This window comes from Bubalus bubalis, chromosome 3, assembly GCF_019923935.1.
Source record: "Bubalus bubalis isolate 160015118507 breed Murrah chromosome 3, NDDB_SH_1, whole genome shotgun sequence".
NCBI lineage: Eukaryota > Metazoa > Chordata > Mammalia > Artiodactyla > Bovidae > Bubalus > Bubalus bubalis.
In genome coordinates, this window is record NC_059159.1 from 116,756,850 (window position 1) to 116,779,059 (window position 22,210).

The following is a 22,210-nucleotide window of genomic DNA, read 5'->3' on the forward strand; positions in this document are numbered from 1 at the left end:
GTGAGGAGGTGCTGAGGTTGGCATTAATGTCGAAGGTAAAAAATAGAGTATCTGGGCAGAAGAAAGACTCCCTGGATTGAGAAGGTAGCCGTAGTGCCAGTGACAATGAGGACAGTGGCAGAGATGATGGTGGTAGTAATCCTATGACATACGTTTTTAAATTAAGTTTAATTAAATTTAATTTTCATAACAGCTCTGTGGAATTGAAACTGTTGGTGTCCTGATCTATCCCTGTTTTCATCCAGTCCTCTAGATTGTTCTGAATCCTTTGCAGGGCACCAGGAGAGAGAGAAACCTCTTTCTTGAGCTCCTGGTTGCTTATTTTTGGTATTTCCTTCTAAGTAATGCCAGTGGCACAGACTTGACACTAGAACATAAATTTATTCCCCAACGCTGACTAAACATTGTCAGTAGAAGTAGTTACAGGTAAATGGCAGATAAAGCTCTCTCCTAGATGTATAGCCTAATTTTAACATTTTAATAGATAACTCATTTTATTTGTCTTTATAACATTCACAAACTTCTCCCCAGATTCTTCTCCAGGTGGAGGTAAATAGACTCCGGTGCCACCTCTAATTATAGCTTATTTTATTTTCACAGGGTGCCTCATTATTATGCAATTACTGTGCATCAGAGGCATCTTGCCAGGGCACCTGGGTGTTGGAGTATGTTCAGTACAGACTAAACCAAGAACTTTAATTTGACAGGGTCTTGTCTTTTTGATCTTGTCTATTCTTCCTCTGGAGGTAAAAGAATGCAAATGCAAACTATCCCTCCGTTTTCCTGTTTTCTTTCCTTATTTTGTATCCTTCTCACCCCCTGTCCTGCTAAGGACAGGCTGCCCTGCAAAGTTTCTCCTGAAAAATCTCCTCTCCTCCCAAACCATAGATTCTTCTCTGATCAATACTTTACCAGGATTCAATGATATGAAGAGGTAATATCGTTCTCCGTTTTACAGCTGAGATTTAAGGAGGTAAAATAAGCTATTCAAGGTCACACAGCTAGGAAGAAATAGAGCTAGAATTCCAATCTGAGTCTGTCTGGTCCTAGCACCAGCCTCTTTCTTTCCCATTCTGGCTCTCTTCCCCAGGCACAAAGGAGTTATGAAGGGCAGCTTATAAATTTATGGCAACTCTCTACTTCCACTGAGGGCTAAAGCCTGGACAATTTGGAGGCATGGTAGGCAAGCATGTGGTATCATGAAACTAAATTGCAACATCTGTTTATCTGTTACATTTTCATTATTTTTTTTTTCAATTTAAACATTTTTAAAATTTAAAAATATAATGTCACTATCTAGGTTTAAGTTAGTTTTAATAAAATTTGCAGTTGACATTAAATCTTTGTAATAATGTTTACATTATTAATTATCTTAGGTGAGAATTCAGGAACAACACACTTGCCATGCGTCTTTCCAAAGTTCAAGTTCAAACTCTGCCCACCAAACTTATTGCAGAGAGGAAACAAGAAAATCTCACTTCTAGAGGAGCATGTAAAATACCTTCAGCACAAGAAGCACTTTTTAATTTTCCTCTAAAAATAACTCAAAAATATCAGGCATTAAAAAACACCAGTGGCAATAAATCTTTACAAATGTATTTCTTCCTACGCGGGCAGTTGAGACTATACTTTGCTCCATCACACTGTCTTATCATTTAGAGTGTAAATGATGTTAAAACATGTCATATCCATGCGTTTCCATCCCAAGAACCCCACAAGGCTGCCTTCGCCATGTACTGTCTGCTTATTTTCCCACCTAGCAGGTTACATTGGGGTTTTTTCTTTGTGGTACACTGGATAAGAATCTCTTTGTCAAAAAACTTTTTGTTATGGAAAATGTCCAGACATACACAAGTGTAGAAAGAATTTCATAGTTGACCCTCAGTATCTGCTTTGCATCAACAGTTACCAACTCATGGCCAATCCTGTTTGTTCTATCTCTTTTGCTCCCTTGAGTTTTTTTTTTTTTTTTTTCTTTTTTCAGTGGGGAGGCGATTAAAGAGAAATGGAGTATTTTAAAGCAAAACCCTAAACATATCGTTATATGCAAATCTGTGTCTCACTTTAAGTTATCTCTAATTCCAATTTTAGAAAATATTTCCTATGAGTAGTAGGTACTCAAATTATTTTTCCTCATTAATTCTAGGAAATGATTCAGAGACCTCCAGGAGTAAGCAGTGAGCATGCTCTGGGCTTTTTTGTGTTGCTCCCTCTGTGCCTTTTTATGCTATTCTCTCTGTGCCAGATGTTGGAAAGAAGTGCTGTTTGTGAAGTAGGTGGACCCATAAGTGGTAAGGACTGCCCACATGCTGTCTCTTCTTGACCCTGGTTTCTCCTTTGCCATCTTCCCCAATTCCCAGGAAGAATCTATTTCCCAGACAAGGGAATATGTGATGATAATAGGTTGAAGTCACTTTGATCAAGCTCATGAATGGTTCCTGTAATTTAAATACACGTTAGGCAGGCTACCAGGGGACAGGATTCTGAGGAGTGCTCTTGTTCTGAGTCTCAGCATTGTGTCCTCACAGGCTTGCCTCCCCATGGAGAGCTGAGGAAGGAAAATATGAAAAGAAAAATCCAACTTTCCTGCAGTCCTTACTTCTATGGGTATACTTGCCCTCAGGGCTCTGGAGTTGGGGCAAAGGAGAGTGGTATTTTACACTCAGAGTCTAAGCAACCTAAATTAGTGGACTTTTCCAATTGGTTCTGCCTCTGTAAGTTGATGGATGGAGTTGAGGCTTCATTTGGCCCAATCTGTTCATATGTTTATTCCATTCCATGTTTTACTATCAAAAGAAAGTACTTGGGAGATTAGAGCCTGAACAGAAGTTAAAAATGCACAGTAGACATTCAAAGCATGCTTCTTGATTGACTAATTCATTTATTCATTTCACAATTCTAGGCCCTGTTTAGCATATGGGTGATACACAGTTAAAAAAAAAAAAAGACAAAGTTTCAATCTGCAGGGAGTTTATGTCATAATGGAGGAGGTAGACGATATGTAAGCTAACAAATAGATAATAATAGTTGTGTGCAGCTATAATACATGGAGCAAATGAAGATGGTGATGAAATGGCACCTGACTGGAGAACAGAAATGTAACAACTTTAGAAGTTATGAGAGTCCGAATTGGCCGGTCAGTGCTACTTGAAGTGTGGCCTGGGAGCACCAGCATCATCTAGAAACTTCAGAAATCCACATTTCTAAAGATCTACTAGAAATTTGATCTAAAGTTACAAGCTCTTTTGAATTTTTATCTCTGGGTAGGAGACCTTCAGGTGATTTTTATGCACCTGTATTTTGAGAAGCACTGTGCTAGGTTGTGCAGTGACCTCCAGATCCCAGTTTCATGTTCATTCCCATTGTGGGTCAGCAAGGGACCCTGCTCCTCGCAGTCTTTCTGTTGTCCAGGTTGCAGCAACTACTACTGTCTTAAACATCATTGGTTGTTATGAGGAACACAAAAAACTCTGGAGGGTCTGCAACTAACACTCCAATACGAAAGTGACACGTCACTCCTGTCCACAGTTAATGGGCAAGCCCTGCGCCCATGGCTGTACCTAATCCTAATGAACCCAGGAAGGACAGCCCTTCCATATGCCTGGAAGGAAGTAAAACAGGAAGCAGGAAGAGCTGGTCTGAAGTGAGATCATGAGATTTGAGACTCTATGGATGAGCAAAAGCCAGCTCTGTGAAAAACATTCCAGAAAGAGGTAACAGCCAGTGCAAAGGCTGTGGATCCAAAATAAACTGCTCTTTGCTAAAATCTAGGAGAAGGCAGTGGCACCCCACTCCAGCATTCTTGCCTGGAAAATCCCATGGACGGAGGAGCCTGGTGGGCCACAGTCCATGGGGTCGCTAAGAGTCGGGCACGACTGAGCGACTTCACTTTCACTTTTCACTTTCACACATTGGAGAAGGAAATGGCAACCCACTCCAGTGTTCTTGCTTGGAGAATCCCAGGGATGGGGGAGCCTGGTGGGCTGCCGTCTATGGGGTCGCACAGAGTCGGACACGACTGAAGCAACTTAGCAGTAGTAGCAGAGATGACAAATAAGTGTAAGCAAAAGGTAGTTAGCACCATGAACAGTGGCTTGTTTTTACATTATCGCTAATGAGTAAAAGGCTAATGCCAACAGTATCATTTCATATCTTTGAGTCATCAGGACTCCAGGTCCAATCATATCTGCCATGGTTTCCTTTGTGAAGAGTATTGTTTAGGGAAGTGTACTACATAGTAGAAAACTCTTGGACTTTGGTTGCAATCCTTGATATGTCACTTGGGCAATTTATTTAAACTCTTTGGCATTCAGTTTCTTTTTCATCTATAAATTGGGGATTATAATACTTTCCTTTCAGAGTTATCACACAGATGAAATAGGGAACCTAAGGAGCCTTTCTAGTACAGTTCGTGGCATCTGTGTCTAATAGCAGACAAAAAAGATACAACTCTTTGTGTCTAACAAGAGGAACAAGAGGCACAAAAGATACTAAATAATGCTACTGATTGAGAGTGGAGTAGATTCACTGAAGCTTGGGAATTGAAAGAGATCTTAGAAGCCTCTTATTCCATTATCCTATCCAAAGTAGAAATCCCCAGAAACTTCCTGGCAATTGGTTATATAATCATTCACATGAAACTCTATTGACAAAAATTCCTTCCTTTTTTAGAGAGTCCTTTTCAACCCAGAATTGCATTTTTAGAGAACCAGTTTATCAATAAGGTTCACACACTTTCAAGGAAAAATGTGTTCTATGGTCAAAGAAGTTTTCAAAGTTATGGGCTTTGACAAAGTAATACAGGATTTTTTTTTCTTTCTTATATACAACTTCTTAGAGCCCTTCATATTTTCATGAACATTGTGATTTTCTAGAAGAGTGCTATGCTATGTGGTATTTTCCAAATAAGACTTAGGGGATAGTGTTTTGAGAAACATATGGTAAATATTGTTGTAAATGTCAGACACCTATATTGAAGAAATTCTGCTGCTTAATAACTTGAATATCTTCCTCTTATCTCTGCCTTCTGGAACAACAGAGATAAATGTGCACTGTTTGCCATACAACAGATTCCATACAATCAACATATGAATCAAAGATGTGGTGTGCCATCAAGTAGAACACATCTGAATGATTGTTGAGATATACAAAGCCTTCCAATACCAAAGTCTTTGACTCTTGTGCATAAAAAATGATTACTCAAAAACCAGAAAATGGGACAAATAACCCTGTCTGATAATTCTAATTTAAACATGGAAGAATGTATTTGCCTAAAGGACAAAACGGAGATGGCATATAACCCTTCTTGATACCTCTTATCCCTTGACCACCCCTCTGCAGCCAGTATTACTATGAAGTCCAGGATGAACCAAGCAGGAAAGTGAAGGGATTGACCAAGGCCACTGAGGGAGTCTATGTGTCAGATCCCAGAATAGAAGGCAAAGGCGTCTGGCTCCTGTGGTTTCAGCCTGTGAGCAGCTACATTTCCTAAGAGGCCATTTGATGCTGGGAGGGGAAAGTGAACTGGCGACAGAATGAAAAGCATTCAATGATATCCTTTCCTTCCTATGACATCTTTATGATGAGATCTTCTGATGTCTCCATATCCACACAGTGAGAAAATGCTTTTGTCATCAAAAGCATAGGGCAGACAATTATAGATCTAATTTGAGCACTTTATTTGAGTAGTGAGTAATCTTTTAGCAAAAAAAAAAAAAAAAAAAAAAAAAGAATGTACACATTTTCTGTTATAGCTTATCTTTGTCGGGTCTGAGACATTTGAATGTAATGCTGAGTACTCTGGAATGGGAGTCAGGATACCTGAGCTTCAGCCCTGGCAATGCCACTAATAAATTGTGCAGTTATGGGCAAGATATTACCTCCTTCTGAATCAGCATCCTTATCCATAAGGCAAGTGGGTTATATATCTGATGATCAGTTTTTTCCCACCTCCACAGTTCTATAACCAGGTTACAAAACTTTAAATGAAAGGAATCCCTTTTAGTTCACAAAACCAGTTATGTAAGACCTAATTTCATCCTTTTTATTTAAATCAACTTAAATGTGACTGGGATTGGGGGCAGGAGGAGAAGGGGATGACAGAGGATGAGATGGCTGGATGGCATCACTGACTCGATGGACGTGAGTCTGAGTGAACTCTGGGAGTTGGTGATGGACAGGGAGGCCTGGCGTGCTGTGATTCATGGGGTCGCAAAGAGTCGGACACGACTGAGCAAGTGAGCTGAACTGAACTGAACTGAAATGTGACTCTGAGTGCTCATTTGTCTAAGATGAAGTTCCATCTCAGACATTACTGGTATTAACACTTCCCACACAGAACTGTGGTTATATCTCAGTGTAGTATTTGAGGCCAGAATATCAGCAGACCTTCCTTTCATCAGCTATAGGGCTATATATACTAGCCAACATCAGGATGCTACTATGTCTCCTGACATGAAGGCACAGTTCCCCGTGGTTTCAGAGGATCAAGCTTAAGGCATAGATTCTAATTCTGAGGCTGGGAGCTGTGTCTAGAGTCCTTCTTCCATCATAAAGCCATTTCCTTCTAGGACACCTTCCAAAAAGCTACCATAGTGGATTTCTGCTGTCATGGGACTTACACTTTGGTCTTTTTCAACAATCCAAGAGATTAACATTATTTTATCTTTTCTAGTAATTCTGAAAGACATTCATCTTTCCCTCACTGTCGCCAGAGGTTTATCTAGAAGATAAACAATCTCTGAGAAGAATTTTATATTTTACAAAGGATAGGAACAGTTTTATCTTCAAGTAGCTTTTGCTTTACATAAAAAATATCGCTGGAGTAAGGAAGTACTAAATGCCTGGCTATTTGCTTGAAACATAGGAAAGGAAAATCAGGAGGAGACAAACATATATTAACATTTTGATAAACTGACCGATTGTTAATACACACAACTGTAGGATCTGTGAGGAAGGAAAATGAACATTTTTAAACATTTTTCATTCCATTTTTCATTCTATTCTATATTTTCAGTATAGAATGCTTAAAACCAAGGTAGCAAAAATAAAATTGTATGTTAAAACTATTTATGATCTGACCTCTTAGAGAAAACTATTTTTAATATTTTGGTATCATGGCATCTGGTCCCACCACTTCATGGGAAATAGACGGGAAAACAGTGGAAACAGTGTCAGACTTTATTTTTCTGGGCTCCAAAATCACTACAGATGGTTACTGCAGCCATAAAATTAAAAGACGCTTACTCCTTGGAAGGAAAGTTATGACCAACCTAGATAGCATATTCAAAAGCAGAGACATTACTTTGCCAACAAAGGTTCGTCTAGTCAAGGCTATGGTTTTTCCTGTGGTCATGTATGGATGTGAGAGTTGGACTGTGAAGAAGGCTGAGCACCGAAGAATTGATGCTTTTGAACTGTGGTGTTGGAGAAGACTCTTGAGAGTCCCTTGGACTGCAAGGAGATCCAACCAGTCCATTCTGAAGGAGATCAGCCCTGGGATTTCTTTGGAAGGAATGATGCTAAAGCTGAAACTCCAGTACTTTGGCCACCTCATGCGAAGAGTTGACTCATTGGAAAAGACTCTGATGCTGGGAGGGATTGGGGGCAGGAGGAGAAGGGGATGACAGAGGATGAGATGGCTGGCTGGCATCACTGACTCAATGGACATGAGTCTGAGTGAACTCCGGGAGCTGGTGATGGACAGGGAGGCCTGTCGTGCTGCGATTCATGGGGTCGAAAAGAGTCAGACACGACTGAGCAACTGATCTGATCTGATCTGATATATACTTTCACATTCTCTCTATGCATAAGTACTGTTACTATCATTATTATTATGGTTAACATTTATTTTTTCTTTTCTAAGATATTAGAGGCCTGAGGGAAATCTAACTCATGAATGATACAGAGGTCAAGTCTTTGAATAATGAAAAATCTTAGGTAGCCAGTATTTACTGAGAATTTATCAATAATTTATCAATTATCCAGTCAAAGCTCTGGTTTTTCCAGTAATCATGTATGGATGTGAGAGTTGAACTATAAACAAAGCTGAGCACTGAAGAATTGATGTTTTGGAACTGTGGTGTTGGAGAAGACTATTGAGAGTCCCTTGGACTGCAGGGAGATCAAACCAGTCCATCCTAAAGGAAATCAGTCCTGAATATTCATTGGAAGGACTGATGCTGAAGCTGAAACTCCAATCCTTTGGGCACCTGATGTGAAGAACTGACTCACTGGAAAAGACCCTGATACTGGGAAAAACTGAAGGTGGGAGGAGAAGGGGATAAGAGGATGAGATGGTTGGATGGCATCACCGACTCAATGGACATGAGTTTGAGCAAGGTCTGGGAGTTGGTGATGGACAGGGAAGCCTGGAGTGCTGCAGTCCATGGGATTGCAAAGAGTCAGACACGACTGAGTGACTGAACTGATATATACTAAGTCTTATACAAAATACTTTAGGTGCATTTTTTTTTTTCATTTCATCTCTGTATCAAATGCATAAAGTTAATTTTCATAGGAGATACTGCTGAACATCTATCAAGTCTCTATTTCCCTTCCTTACTTCCTAATAGAACTGCAGCTTTTAAAAGTATCCACCTTTCTTCTTTGCAACCTACATCTCAGGAAAACTGTCCTATCTCTATCTTTAGGGATGGAATTGATTGATATAAGAATAATTCCATTACAACAAGTAGTAACTAGTTCAGCAATGTGAGGGTTACTCAATCCTGGACAATGAGACATGAAGGAGAGTTGGCTTGGAGTTTGTGAAATGATTCTGTGATCCTAAATAAAGAAGCCCAAGAAGAGGCTGTTTCTTCCTTTTCCTTTAGACATAGCTGAATATGATGTCGTGTTTCTAATTGTTTAATTTATTTTGGGTTAGTGGTTCTGTTTCTTGAGGTGACAAGCATCCCAGCTCTTATTATATTATTATTTCATTTCTGCAAATGATGAGATTCAAGCTCAGAGGTTCAGCAGTTGTCCAAGTCAGTAAGAAAGGTTCCAGCCTTGTTCCATCTGAATTCAGAATTATTGTTCTTAAACTTGAAATTTCTTTTAACATAAGAGTCACTGACATTTCTTTTTTAGGGTACTTGTGATTCGTGTCTTTTGGAAATGCACAGTTTAGCCCACTGTATATTTTGTTTTTCATAATTTCAATAAAAATACTTGTGAAAATCTTCTTCAGTTCAGTTCAGTCACTTAGTCGTGTCCAACTCTTTGCAATCCCATGAACTGCAGCACACCAGGCATCCCAGTCCATCACCAACTCCTGGAGTCCACCCAAACCCATGTCCATTGAGTCGGTGATGCCATCCAACCATCTCATCCTCTGTCATCCCCTTCTCCTCCTGCCTTCAATCTTTCCTGGCATTAGGATCTTTTCAAATGAGTCAGCTCTTAGCATCAGATGGACAAAGTATTGGAGTCACAACTTCAAAATCAGTCCTACCAATGAACACCCAGGACTGATATCCTTTAGGATGGACTGGTTTGATCTCCCTGCAGTCCAAGGGACTCTCAAAAGTCTTCTCCAACACTACAGTTCAAAAGCATCAATTCTTCAGCGCTCAGCCTTCTTCACAGTCCAACTCTCACATCCATACATGACCACTGGAAAAACCATAGCCTTGACTAGACAGACCTTTGCTGGCAAAGTAATGTTTCTGCTTTTTAATATGCTGTCTAGGTTGGTCATAACTTTGCTTCCAAGGAGTAAGCATTTTTAAATTTCATGGCTGCAATCACCATCTGCACTGACTTTGGAGCCCAGAAAAATAAAGTCAGCCACTGTTCCCACTGTTTCCCCATCTATTTCCCATGAAGTGATGGGACCAGATGCCATGATCTTAGTTTTCTGAATGTTGAGCTCTAAGCCAACTTTTTCACTCTCCTCTTTCACTTTCATCAAGAGGCTCTTTAGTTCTTCTTCACTTTCTGCCATAAGGGTGGCATCATCTGCATATCTGAGGTTATTGATATTTCTCCTGGCAATCTTGATTCCAGCTTGTGCTTCCTCCAGCCCAGCGTTTCTCATGATGTACTCTGCATATAAGTTAAATTTGCATAGTTCTTAAAATTACTCTTAAAGCTACCACTGCTATTTGTAAATTAACCTCACCATCATTTTTTTTTATTGCTATAACTCTAGAAGGTAGTGATTCAGTAATAACCCAATACGCTTTAAAACATGATGAACTAGCTATAATGTATTATTTAAAAGTAGTCACCTTGCTGCACAGTATTTTATTAGGGTGTGTCAGGGCATCATCATAAATTGTGCTGTGGTGACTTCTCCCCACCTATCAGTTTGTAAGTTTCTTGAACACAGAGGCTGTGTATCCTTATATTTTAATAGGTCAATGGAAACTCTGGCTCATTTATGGGATAGCTAGCTAGCAAACTTGCATTTATTAAGTGCTGAGTAATGATAGGTAATAGGCGTACTCTGGGGGTGTATATGTGATATTTCATTTAATCATCAAATAACTTTATAGATTAGATTTTATGATCTCCATTTCACAGTTGAGAAAAAGTTCAGAGGTGATAAGTACCATTCATTCATTTATTCAGTTAGTCAGCAAATATTTCTTAAATACAGCTTTCTTGCCAGATACTGTGACAGTTGCTAGAGATACAAGGGTGCACAAGTTATAGTTTTGGTCTATAGTAGTTAAGGGACAAAGATAAAGAAGGAAAGAGGCAGTTATTATAGAATGAGAATGAGAGGGAAGCACAGGGAATTATGGGAGCAAAAAAAGAACAGTTAGGGAGGATTTCTTTGAGGAAGTAACTTCTGATTTAAATACTAGAAAGAAAATAAGAAACAGCCGGGTAAAGGAGGAGGGAGTGAGGCTAGACTTAAAGGGAAAAGGACCACCATATGCAAGTGTTTGAGGCATAGGGCAAGCACGATGTCTTCCATGAAGTTAGAGAATGGGGTCTGATGGGGATGGTGAGAGATGAATCTGAAAACATACATTTTTGTATGTACGTTTGTACATTCAGACAACAATTTTGAATCACATAAGTTGATGTGCTAAGAAAGTTGAGTTTCGCTTACTAAGAACTGGGGAGCCATTTTGGGCAGAGGAGTTATTTATTTCTATTTTGGAAGTGGTCAAGAATGGCTTACAGCAAGATATGGCAAAGTTTTTCTAAGCTAAATATTTTCAGCTTTGTGAGTCACATGGTCTCCATCTTGCTGCTGTTATTGTAGCACAGAAGCAGCAACAGGCAATATATTCATAAGTAAACATGTGGACATCACTGTGTTCCAATAAAACTGTATTTACAAAATTAGAGGTCAGATTTGGCCATTACATTGTAGTTTGCTGAACCCTGGTTTGAAAGGAAGTGAAAATCAAAAGACAAGGGGCTGTTATAATAAGCCAATCAAGCATTGGTGGCAATTTGAAAGAATAAAGAGTTACTTCAAGTGAAAAGTAGGCAGATTAAGACATCTATGGACCTTGGTGTAGATAACTGTGCTCCAACTGAGGACAGAATTGATTGGAAGAGCAGGTTGGGAGACTGAAGTGGGGAAAAAATACAAATAAAAATATCAATGTCCTGGTGGAGTTATTCAGTGGACAAGTGGGCATATTAAATTTAGGTATTCAGGAGAGCAATTCAAGCTTGCCACAGATTTGTTAGTTCTCAACCTATATGAAATATGATTGAATATTCCAAAAAGAGTAGGAGGAAGAAGAGTTGCTGAGGACTGGGAATGGGAGCTCAGGGGATGTAACAGAGTGCAGTGAGCTCAGCCCCTTAGCACAGCAGCCATTGCTCTACATCATTTCTCTGCACCCTGTTACTAGAAAATGGATCCTTTTCAGTCTTTGGTCTTCCCTGACAGCCCAGCTGGTAAAGAATCCTCCTGCAAAGCAGGAGACCCAGTTTGATTCCTGGGTCAGGAAGATCCACTGGAGAAGGGATAGGCTACCCACTCTAGTACTCTTGGACTTCCCTGGTGACTCAGCTGGTAAAGAATCCGCCTGCAATATGGGAGACCTGGGTTTGATCCCTGGTTGAAGATCAGGTTGGGAAGAGCCCCTGGAGAAGGGAACAGCTAACCCACTCCAGTATTCTGGCCTGGAGAATTCCATGGACTAAATAGTACATGGGGTTGCAAAGAGTTGAACATGACTGAGTGACTTTCACTTAGCGGGCCCCACCTCTGGCAACCAACTGTCACTGAGTGACTATTAGTGGTCCTACTCAGCCCTTAGACAGCACAGCAGTGGGCCCCACCCACAAGCAGCCAACTGTTAGTGAGGGAATTCAGACCATACTGAAGGTGGTCGTGAGATGGAGAGAGAGGTAAGAGGTGGATGCCAGCCTTCTTCCCAAGGCCCTTTAACTCATCTAAGCCTTGGACCAGCAGGTGAGCTAGGGGGCCCACAGAACAGGTTTAGGGCTGTGTTCCATAGGGCTTCAGAGTCCTCACCAAGACCACCTACTAACCTTGGCCTAGACCTTGAGGCTGTGGTGAACCTCTCTCCCATCCTGGTCTCTGAGATCTAGTAGCAATGACAGTCTGCCTGTGTCACAGTCTGTGGGACCTGATCTCCCTATTTTGGGTGGCCTGAGGAGTGTGAGGGACAGTTGGGTTGGGCACCTGGCTCCCTCAGGGATGACAGCTGGGCAGAGTCTGGGGTCCTGGCCCTGAGGGAGCCACCAGCTGAGCTCTGCATTCTCTTAGCCAGGACTGGAACTCTGGAGGGTTAAAGTTGTACCTTGGAACCTTGCTTTAACTTATCAGGACAGAGAATAACATTCATTTGGTAGAGATTTACAGGAATATCATTACCTGACCCTGACCTGACTTCAAGAACAAAGGATCTGATATCAGGGAGTTTGCAACAACTAACCACACCCCTCCCTCACCTTTTTGCTTTTAAAAGGGCTTTGCTGAAAGCTTTCAGCAACTTCGGGATTCTTAAAGCATGAGCCACCCATCTCCTTGCATGACCCTGTAATAAACCTCTCTCTGATCCAAACTCCAATGTTTTAGTATTGTTTGGCCTTTCTGTGTTTTGGGCACATGGACATGGTGATGTTCTGTAACAGGGGCACTGATACCTAAGAGGAGGAGGAAGTAATTTCTGTGAAGAGAGCTGAGAAATATAGAGACCAGAAATGATGTCATGGAAGATGCAGAAATAGAAAATCCACAGTATCTAATGCTATGTCCTTTGTTTTTTTCGGTCAATGACTAGATGAAACACTATCAGAGGAGTGATAGGAAAGAAAGCCAGATTGTAATGAATTGAGGAGGATGGTAAGGTATGAGGGTTGACATCTCTCTTTTGAGGAATAGGATTGTGAAATGGAAAAAATAAATAGTCAGATGGAGATATTTGTGATGTATTTCAGTAAAGAAGGAAGAGGCTGAGTGACACCATTCTAATATGAAAATACTTAAGAGAAAGTATTGAAGACATACATAAAAAGACAGTAGTTGATGGAGGATGTTCTCAAAAGAAGAGGATGGAAATAGGTCTCATGGCCAAGGTCATGTACTTTTACCAAAGGTCACAGCTTCTTCCATTGCGACAGGAAAGCAGAGATAGAAAAGGTATATCTTTTAGTGACTTAGTGGAGGGGCAGGGCAGGAAGCTGAGGGGTCTGTTTTCTCTAAGAAGTCTGAGACAGGGTCTTGGCTGAGAGGGAAGGGAGTTTTGCTGTTATGATATTGAGGATATGGAGAAGGTTGAAAATATCTCTTTGGAAAACTCAAGAGGAAAGTGTGTTTGGCAGGTTGTCAACTCATAAATGGTAAGCCTGGTATTGGAATTTATGCTTTGAAAGTCTAGAACCACTATTTGTTGATTATGCCATGATGCCAGTGAGAACTTATACAATTTTATGTTTATTTACATGGGACTATGCGTAACTACGGAGAAGGCAATGGCACCCCACTCCAGTACTCTTGCCTGGAAAATCCTATGGATGGAGGAGCCTGGTAGGCTGCAGTCCATGTGGTCACTAGGAGTCGGACGCGACTGAGCAACTTCACTTTCACTTTTCACTTTCATGCATTGGAGAAGGAAATGGCAACCCACTCCAGTGTTCTTGCCTGGAGAATCCCAGGAACGGGGGAGCCTGGTGGGCTGCCATCTATGGGGTCGCACAGAGTCAGGCACGACTGAAGCGACTTAGCATAACATATGCGTAACTATAGGGGGCCTATCTCTGAGAACTCGACCCTTCACTCTGATTTTTCTTAACATCAGTTTAGTTGTTCAGTCACATCTGACTTTTTGTGACCCCATGGACTGTAGCACACCAGGCTTCCCTGTCCATCACCAACTCCCTGAGCTTGCTCAAACTCTTATCTATCAAGTCAGCGATGCCATCCAACCATCTTATCCTCTGTCATCCCCTTCTCCTCCTGCCTTAAATCTTTCCCAGCATCAGGGTCTTTTCCAGTGAGTCAGTTCTTCACATCAGGTGGCCAAAGGATTGGAGTTTCAGCTTCAGCATCAGTCCTTCCAATGAATATTCAGGGCTGATTTCCTTTAGAATTGACTGGTTTGATTTCCTTGCAGTCCAAGGGACTCTCAAGAGTCTTCTCTGACACCGCATTCCAAAGCATCAGTAATTCGGCACTCATCTTTCTTTATGGTCTAACTCTCACATCCATACATGACTACTGGAAAAACTATATCTTTGACTAACTAGACAGACCTTTGTCAACAAAGTAATATCTCTGCTTTTTAATATGCTGTCAAGGTTGGTCATAGTTTTTCTTTCAAGGAGCAAGCATCTTTTAATTTCATGGCTGCAGTCACCATCTGCAGTGATTTTGGAGCCCAAGAAAATAAAGTCTGTTACTGTTTCTGTTTTTTCCCAATCTATTTGCCATGAAGTGACGGGACCAGATGCTATTATCTTTGTTTTTTGAATGTTGAGTTTTAAGCAAGCTTTTTCACTCTCCTCTTTCACTTTCATCAAGAGGCTCTTTAGTTCCTCTTCTCTTTCTGCCATTAGGGTGGTGTCATCTGCATATCTGAGGTTATTGATATTTCTCCCAGCAATCTTGATTCCAGCTTGTTCTTCATCCAGTCCAGCATTTCTCATGATATACTCTGCATAGAAGTTAAATAAGCAGGGTGACAAGATACAGCCTTGATATACTCCTTTCCCTATTTGGAACCAGTCTGTTGTTCCATGCCCAGTTCTAACTGTTGCTTCTTGACCTGCATACAGATTTCCCTTGAGACAGGTAAGGTAGTCTGGTATTCCCATCTCTTTGAGAGTTTTCCAAAGTTTGTTGTGATCCACACAGTCAAAGGCTTTAGCATAGTCAATGAAGCAGGAGTAGATGTTTTTCTGGGATTCTCTTGCTTTTTATATGATCCAACAGATGTTGGCAATTTGATCTCTGATTCCTCTGCCTTTTCTAAATCCAGCTTGAACATCTGGAAGTTCACAGTTCATGTACTGTTGAAGCCTGGCTTGGAGAATTTTGAGCATTACTTTGCTAGAGTGTGAGATGAATGCAATTGTGCAATAGTTTGAAAATTCGTTGGCATTGTCTTACACAGCATGTATGTATTGCTAATGGAAGCTTCCCAGGTGGCGAAGTGGTAAGGAATCTGCCTGCCAATGCAGGAGACTCAAGAGATATGGGATGGATCCCTGGGTTCGGAAGATCTTCTGGAGTAGGAAATATAGTATTCTTGCCTGGAAAATTCCATGGACAGAGGAATCTGGGGGGCTGCAGTCCATGGGGTCACACACAGTTGGACATAATTGAAAAACTGAGCACAGCGGGATGAAAGCTTGTCTAAAATGTGCTCTGTGCGCAGGGACTCCATGTGTCCCCATGTGCTATGAAGACAACTGACTGGATGGGGAAACGTTTCAAGATGGACTTCCCAAGCACCAAGTAAAAAGCCCACCAAGATGTGGCTCTAAGTGTGTGGAAAGAGGATAGCAGAAAACAAAACAATAGAAAAGATAAGTCTTAAGCCAATCAAGGATCAATGAGAAAATTTTAACCCTATAAGAAGAGCAACATCCAAGTGAAAACCTCAGAAATTGTCAAGGCCCTACCACAATATTGTGCTTTTTTTTCTTTATAGATTTTAGGGTTCTGAAATTGATTCTTGCATGCTTTACAGTTTTCAGGCCAGAGAGTGAGAAAGGGTTGGGAAATTTACTTACTTGATGGAAGTTTCTTGTTACTACCCTGTTATTTATGATCATTCCATTTCTTCTGGCTCTATAAAGTAGTTATTTATTCACAAATTTGAGAAAGTCCAGTGTAAACTCACAGGTCAGTTATAAATCCACACAGACTGGGTGAAGAGAGTAGGCTCCCTTAGATAGATGACCTTTGGATCAAAGAAATTACAGTATAGGGAAAGCTTTATTGCTGTTTCCTAATAAGGTGTTTTAATATGTCTAATCCTATATTATTAGATCCACTCTATGGTTACGGCTAAGAAGAGCATTTATTCTTATAAACTGGTTGGGTCCTTCTAATATGCATCAACAGAACAGAAACATCAGAGGAAGTTTGAGCAAGTTGGAATTAGAATAGATAGTAAAATTTAATTTTGGGGGGGGGGGTGGTCTATGAATGACAGAGCATTTCACCAAGTCAGTATTTATCAGTGTACATAAACTTGGATATTTCAGATGGCCCAATTATGTGCTACATTAATATTTTACATGCAGCACACATTTCATAGTGTCATGAAAATTAAATCTGACTACTACAAACATTGGCAGCAAGCCAAGTCATGTAAAATGAGGTTATAGCATCACTCACTCAGATGTCTACCCCATGGTAATCATCTCTGGTTCGAAGCAGCAGAAGGCCGCATTTCTTCCAATAATAATTTGATAACTTAGATAATGTTTCAGACATGAGGGTTTGACCTTTCCTCAGGCTGGAGGTTAATGCTTCCCTTCATTCAGGATTGCATCACTTAGGTAATGCTGTCTTTGGAGACTGTGGTGACATGATTAGCTGTAGATTTGGAGACTGTGGTGACGTGATTAGCTGTGGGAATGGGGCATGCCAAGTTTCCTTTCAAGGACCTGCCACACATCGTGGAGGAGCCACTCCAGTTCAGACTGTGAACCACAGCTCTAAAAGTCAGTGAAATGGTAATGTATTTGTAAGGTGTTTTGTCTATTAGTAAAACATTTCCATTGGAGAAGGCAATGGCAACCCACTCCAGTACTCTTGCCTGGAAAATCCCATGGACGGAGGAGCCTGGTGGGCTGCAGTCCATGGGGTCGCTAGAGTCGGACACGACTGAGCGACTTCACTTTCACTTTTCACTTTCATGCATTGGAGAAGGAAATGGCAACTCACTCCAGTGTTCTTGCCTGGAGAATCCCAGGGACGGGGGAGCCTGGTGGGCTGCCATCTATGGGGTCTCACAGAGTCGGACACGACTGAAGCGACTTAGCAGCAGCAGCAGCAAAACATTTCCGTATTCCATATGTGTATATATGAATTTATATATGACTGCTAAGAATAAAAAACAGCTGACTCATAGATTATTCTTTTCTTCATATTTTAATTGTAATGACCCAAGTACTTTGTAAGAGATTTAGCTTTATTTGCATTTTTTAGTGTCCATAAAAAAATGAAAACTTGTTTTTAATCTTACTAAAAACAAGCCATGCTTTCTGTATCTTAAAGCCAGTTGAATCCACATATTCAAATGTGGACAGCTCTGTTCTAGACTTTTATGTCACAAGCCATAGGCCAAAGGGACAGTTCATGAAACATGAAATTGATCTTTTTATTGGGAATGTTCTTAGGCATTATTTTAATCTGTGGCACATGCTCTTTTAGTTGATTTTTATTACTATCACTAAATGTTCATTTAAAGAATTACTGATTGAAAATTATTTCTCTCCCTTAGTTATATTTGGAAATGTTAAAAAGTGGTATACTCTGATAGTTATTTTTGCTTAAGTAAGATGCAAGTGTTTTTCTTAAACTTCCTTCAAGTTGAAACATATTAAATTTAAAATTAAAAATGATCCCAAACATAGAGATTTATATAATGGAGTCTTGTGTACCCACTGCTGAGATTAAACAGACAATGATGATTTTTAATATTGGCTTCAGGAAGGAAATCTAGAATCTGAACACTATGATTAATGAGCTTGACCAATGAGTGATGACAGACTTATTTCTTTTCAATTGTTATTCCTTATTTGTTATTCTTTTTGTTACAGAACTGACCAGTTAAATTGATGTTAAATAGAAATATGCTTTCAAAAGAATTAATTCAAATGTTTCTACCATTAAGCTTGCTGGAGGATTTGGGGAGATTCATTTTAGCAGATTAAGGACGTTTCCTCCTATTCCTAATGGTGTAAGTGGTCCCTTTCCCCCATTCCTCATCCCCAGGAAGAGCTGTTGAATTTTACCACATATTTTGATAATATGTGCTCCAGAGATGGAGGTGCTACTATGATTTTTTTTTTATTAAGACTTTATCTTTCTAGAGCACTTTTAGGTTCACAGGAAGTTTGAGGGGAAGATGCACTAATTTCTCACATACTCCCTGCCTGCTCACATGCATAGCCTCTTCATTATCAATGTCCCCCACCAGAGACGTACATTTGTTAGAATTGATGAACTTAAATTGATGAACATCGTAATCATACTTTACATTACAATTCCCTCTTGATGTTGGGCTTCCTGGGTGACAATAGTGGTAAAGAACCTGACTGCCAACGCAGGAGACGTAAGAGAAGCAGACTTGATTCTTGGATCAGGAAGATCTTCTGGAAGAGGGCATGGCCATCACTCCCGTATTCTTGCCTGGAGAATCCCATGGACAGAGGAGCCTAGTGGGCTACAGGCCACAGAGTCTCAGAGAGTCAAATATGATTGAAGTGACTTAGTGTGTATGCACATTGTAGATTGTATGTATTTGGACAAATGTGTAGTAACATATAACTATCATTATGACATCATGCAGAGGTTTTTATTTTTCGCTTTCCTGAAAATCATCTGTGCTCTATCTATTCATTCTTCTCTTCTTCCAACCCCTGGGAATCTCTGATATTTTTACTGTTTCCATATTCTTAGAGAATTGTCATATAGTTGAAATTGTATTGTATGTAGCCTTTTTAGATTGGCTTCTATCACTTAGTAGTATGCATTTAATTTCCTCCGTGTCTTTCCCTGGCTTGCTAACATGTTTAACAGTGAATAATATTCCTGTACCAACACTTATTCTGATTCTTTGGACACCCTGAAGTATATGTTCTTATTCTACCTGGATTTGGAATAATTTCTCACATCGTGACTTATTATTCAGGAAAAAAAGAACCATTTGGGTATATAGGAATATTTTGAGCTATAATATCAATTGGGTTCCTAGGATTTATTGTATGGGCTCACCACATGTTCACAGTCGGAATAGACGTTGACACACAGGCCTACTTCACATCAGCTACCATAATTATTGCTATCCCAACTGGAGTAAAAGTCTTTAGTTGACTAGCAACACTTCATGGGGGCAATATCAAATGATCTCCCACTATGATATGAGCCCTGGGCTTCATCTTCCTTTTTACAGTAGGAGGCTTGACCGGAATTGTGCTAGCCAATTCTTCCCTTGGTATTGTTCTCCACGACACATACTATGTAGTCACACATTTCCATTACGTATTATCAATATGGGCTGTATTTGCTATTATAGGAGGATTTGTGCATTGATTTCCATTATTCTCAGGCAACACCACATGAGCCAAAATCCACTTTGCAATCATATTTGTAGGTGTAAATATAACTTTCTTCCCACAACATTTCTTAGGACTATCTGGTATACCACCACGATACTCTGATTACCCAGACACATACACAATATGAAATACCATTTCATCCATAGGCTCATTCATCTCCCTAACAGCAGTTATACTAATGATTTTCATTATCTGAGAAGCACTCACATCTAAACGAGAAGTCCTGACTGTAGATTTAACCACAACAAATTTAGAGTGATTAAACGGATGCCCCCCACCATACATTTGAAGAACCTACATATGTCAACCTAAAATAAGAAAGGAAGGAATTGAACCACCTATTATTGGTTTCAAGCCAACATCATAGCCACTATGTCTTTCTCAATTAATGAGATGTTAGTAAAACATTATATAACTTTGTCGAAGTTAAGTTATAGCTGAAAGCCCTGTACATCTCATATGGCATACCCCATACAACTAGGCTTTCAAGATGCAACATCACCCATTATAGAAGAATTCTTGCATTTTCATGACCACACACTAATAATAATCTTTTTAATTAGCTCACTAGTACTTTACATTATTTCACATATTTAATATTAACAACAAAACTAACCCATACTAGCACAATAGATGCACAAGAGGTGGAAACAATTTGAACTATTCTGCCAGACATTATTTTAATTTTAATTGCTTTTCCATCTCTATGAATTCTATATATAATAGATGAGATTAATAATCCATCCCTTACAGTAAAAACTATGGGACATCAATGATACTGAAGTTATGAGCACACAGATTATGAAGACTTAAGCTTCGACTCCTATATAATTCCAATATCGGAATTAAAGCCAGGGGAACTACAACTACTAGAAGTAGATAACCGAGTTGTGTTACCTATAGAGATAACAATTCGAATATCAATTTCCTCCAAAGATGTATTGGACTCATGAGCTGTGCCTTCCTTAGGACTAAAAACAGATGCAATCCCAGGTTGTCTAAGTCAAACAACCCTCATATCAACCTGACCAGGCTAATATTACGGTCAATATTCAGAGATCTGTGGATCAAATCATAGTTTCATGCCCATTGTTCTTGAACTAGTCCCACTAAAATACTTTGAAAAATGATCTGCATCAATACTATAAAATCGTTAAGAAGCTATATCAGCGCTAACCTTTTAAGTTAGAGATTGAGAGCATAATACTCTCCTTGGTGATATGCCACAACTAGACACATCAACATGACTCACAATAATCCTATCAATATTCCTAGTCCTTTTTATTATTTTTCAACTAAAAATTTCAAAACACAACTTTTACTATAATCCAGAATCAACATCGATGCTAAAGCTGAAAATCCAGTACTTTGGCCACCTCATGCAAAGAGTTGACTCATTGGAAAAGACTCTGATGCTGGTTGGGATTGGGGGCAGGAGGAGAAGGGGATGACAGAGGATGAGTTAGCTGGATGGCATCACTGACTCGATGAATGTGAGTCTGAGTGAACTCTGGGAGTTGGTGATGGACAGGGAGGCCTGGCGTGCTGCAGTTCATAGGGTCGCAAAGAGTCGGACACGACTGAGTGACTGAACTGAACTGAACTGAACTGAATATTCCATTTTGGATGTACCACAGTTGTTTTATCCATTCACCTTCTGAAGGACATCTTAGCTTCTTCCATGTTTTGCCATATATCAGTAAAGCTGATATAAACATTGGTGTGCAGATTTTCATATGGATGTAAGTTTTCAACTTTGGGAAAATGCCAAGAAGCATGTTTGCCTTTGTATGGTAAAAGCAGGCTTAGTTTAACAAGAAACCACCAAAGTGTCTTCCAAAATGGATGTACCATTTTGCATTTCTACCAGCAGAGAATGAGAGTTCCTATTGCTCCATATTTGTTGTTGACAGAATTCTGAATTTTGTCCAATCTAGTAGGTGTGTAAGTAGTATCCAGAAGACTTTAAGGACCTCATTGCTAGTCTAGTTGGTGTTTGGGCTTGAACCATCTTTTAATCATGAAACTATTTTGCTATACCTTTACCATATAACCTGAATGCCTTTTACTGAAATTCTTAATCTTCAGTGAGATGTTAAACTGATTTCTGTCACTCTTCAGTATCAGAACAGACATTTTTGCATTTGAATCTTTACATATTTAATCTGGTTGAAACCCAGAACATTCTCATCACTTTTAAATCAGCATTAGCCCCAGGGAAGTAACTTAGCAAAGTAAAATAAAATGAAATAAATAAGTAAAAAGTGTAACTACATGAGATATGTGGGTGGTGAAAAGAGCGGTATTATATGCAAACTAGTGCCTTTCAAAATTGATTTAGCAGCAAACTTTATTTATTTATTTTTTCTTGATCACTAGGTGGTGTTTATTCTACTTATTTCTTTGACCATTTTTTTAAAATTTTATTTTATTTTTAAACTTTACATAATTGTATTAGTTTTGCCAA

General features: G+C 39.7%; 1 long non-coding RNA gene across 1 annotated transcript in view; it reads left to right on the forward strand.

Moving 5' to 3' along the window:
* LOC112583906 overlaps positions 1–18,358 on the forward strand; it is a 264,902-nt gene extending 246,544 nt beyond the window's left edge. Inside the window, exon 9 of the long non-coding RNA XR_006549966.1 lies at positions 18,223–18,358. This is a non-coding gene — a long non-coding RNA (uncharacterized LOC112583906). The remainder of the gene's footprint in view (positions 1–18,222) is intronic.
* The last annotated feature ends 3,852 nt before the right edge of the window (positions 18,359–22,210 follow it).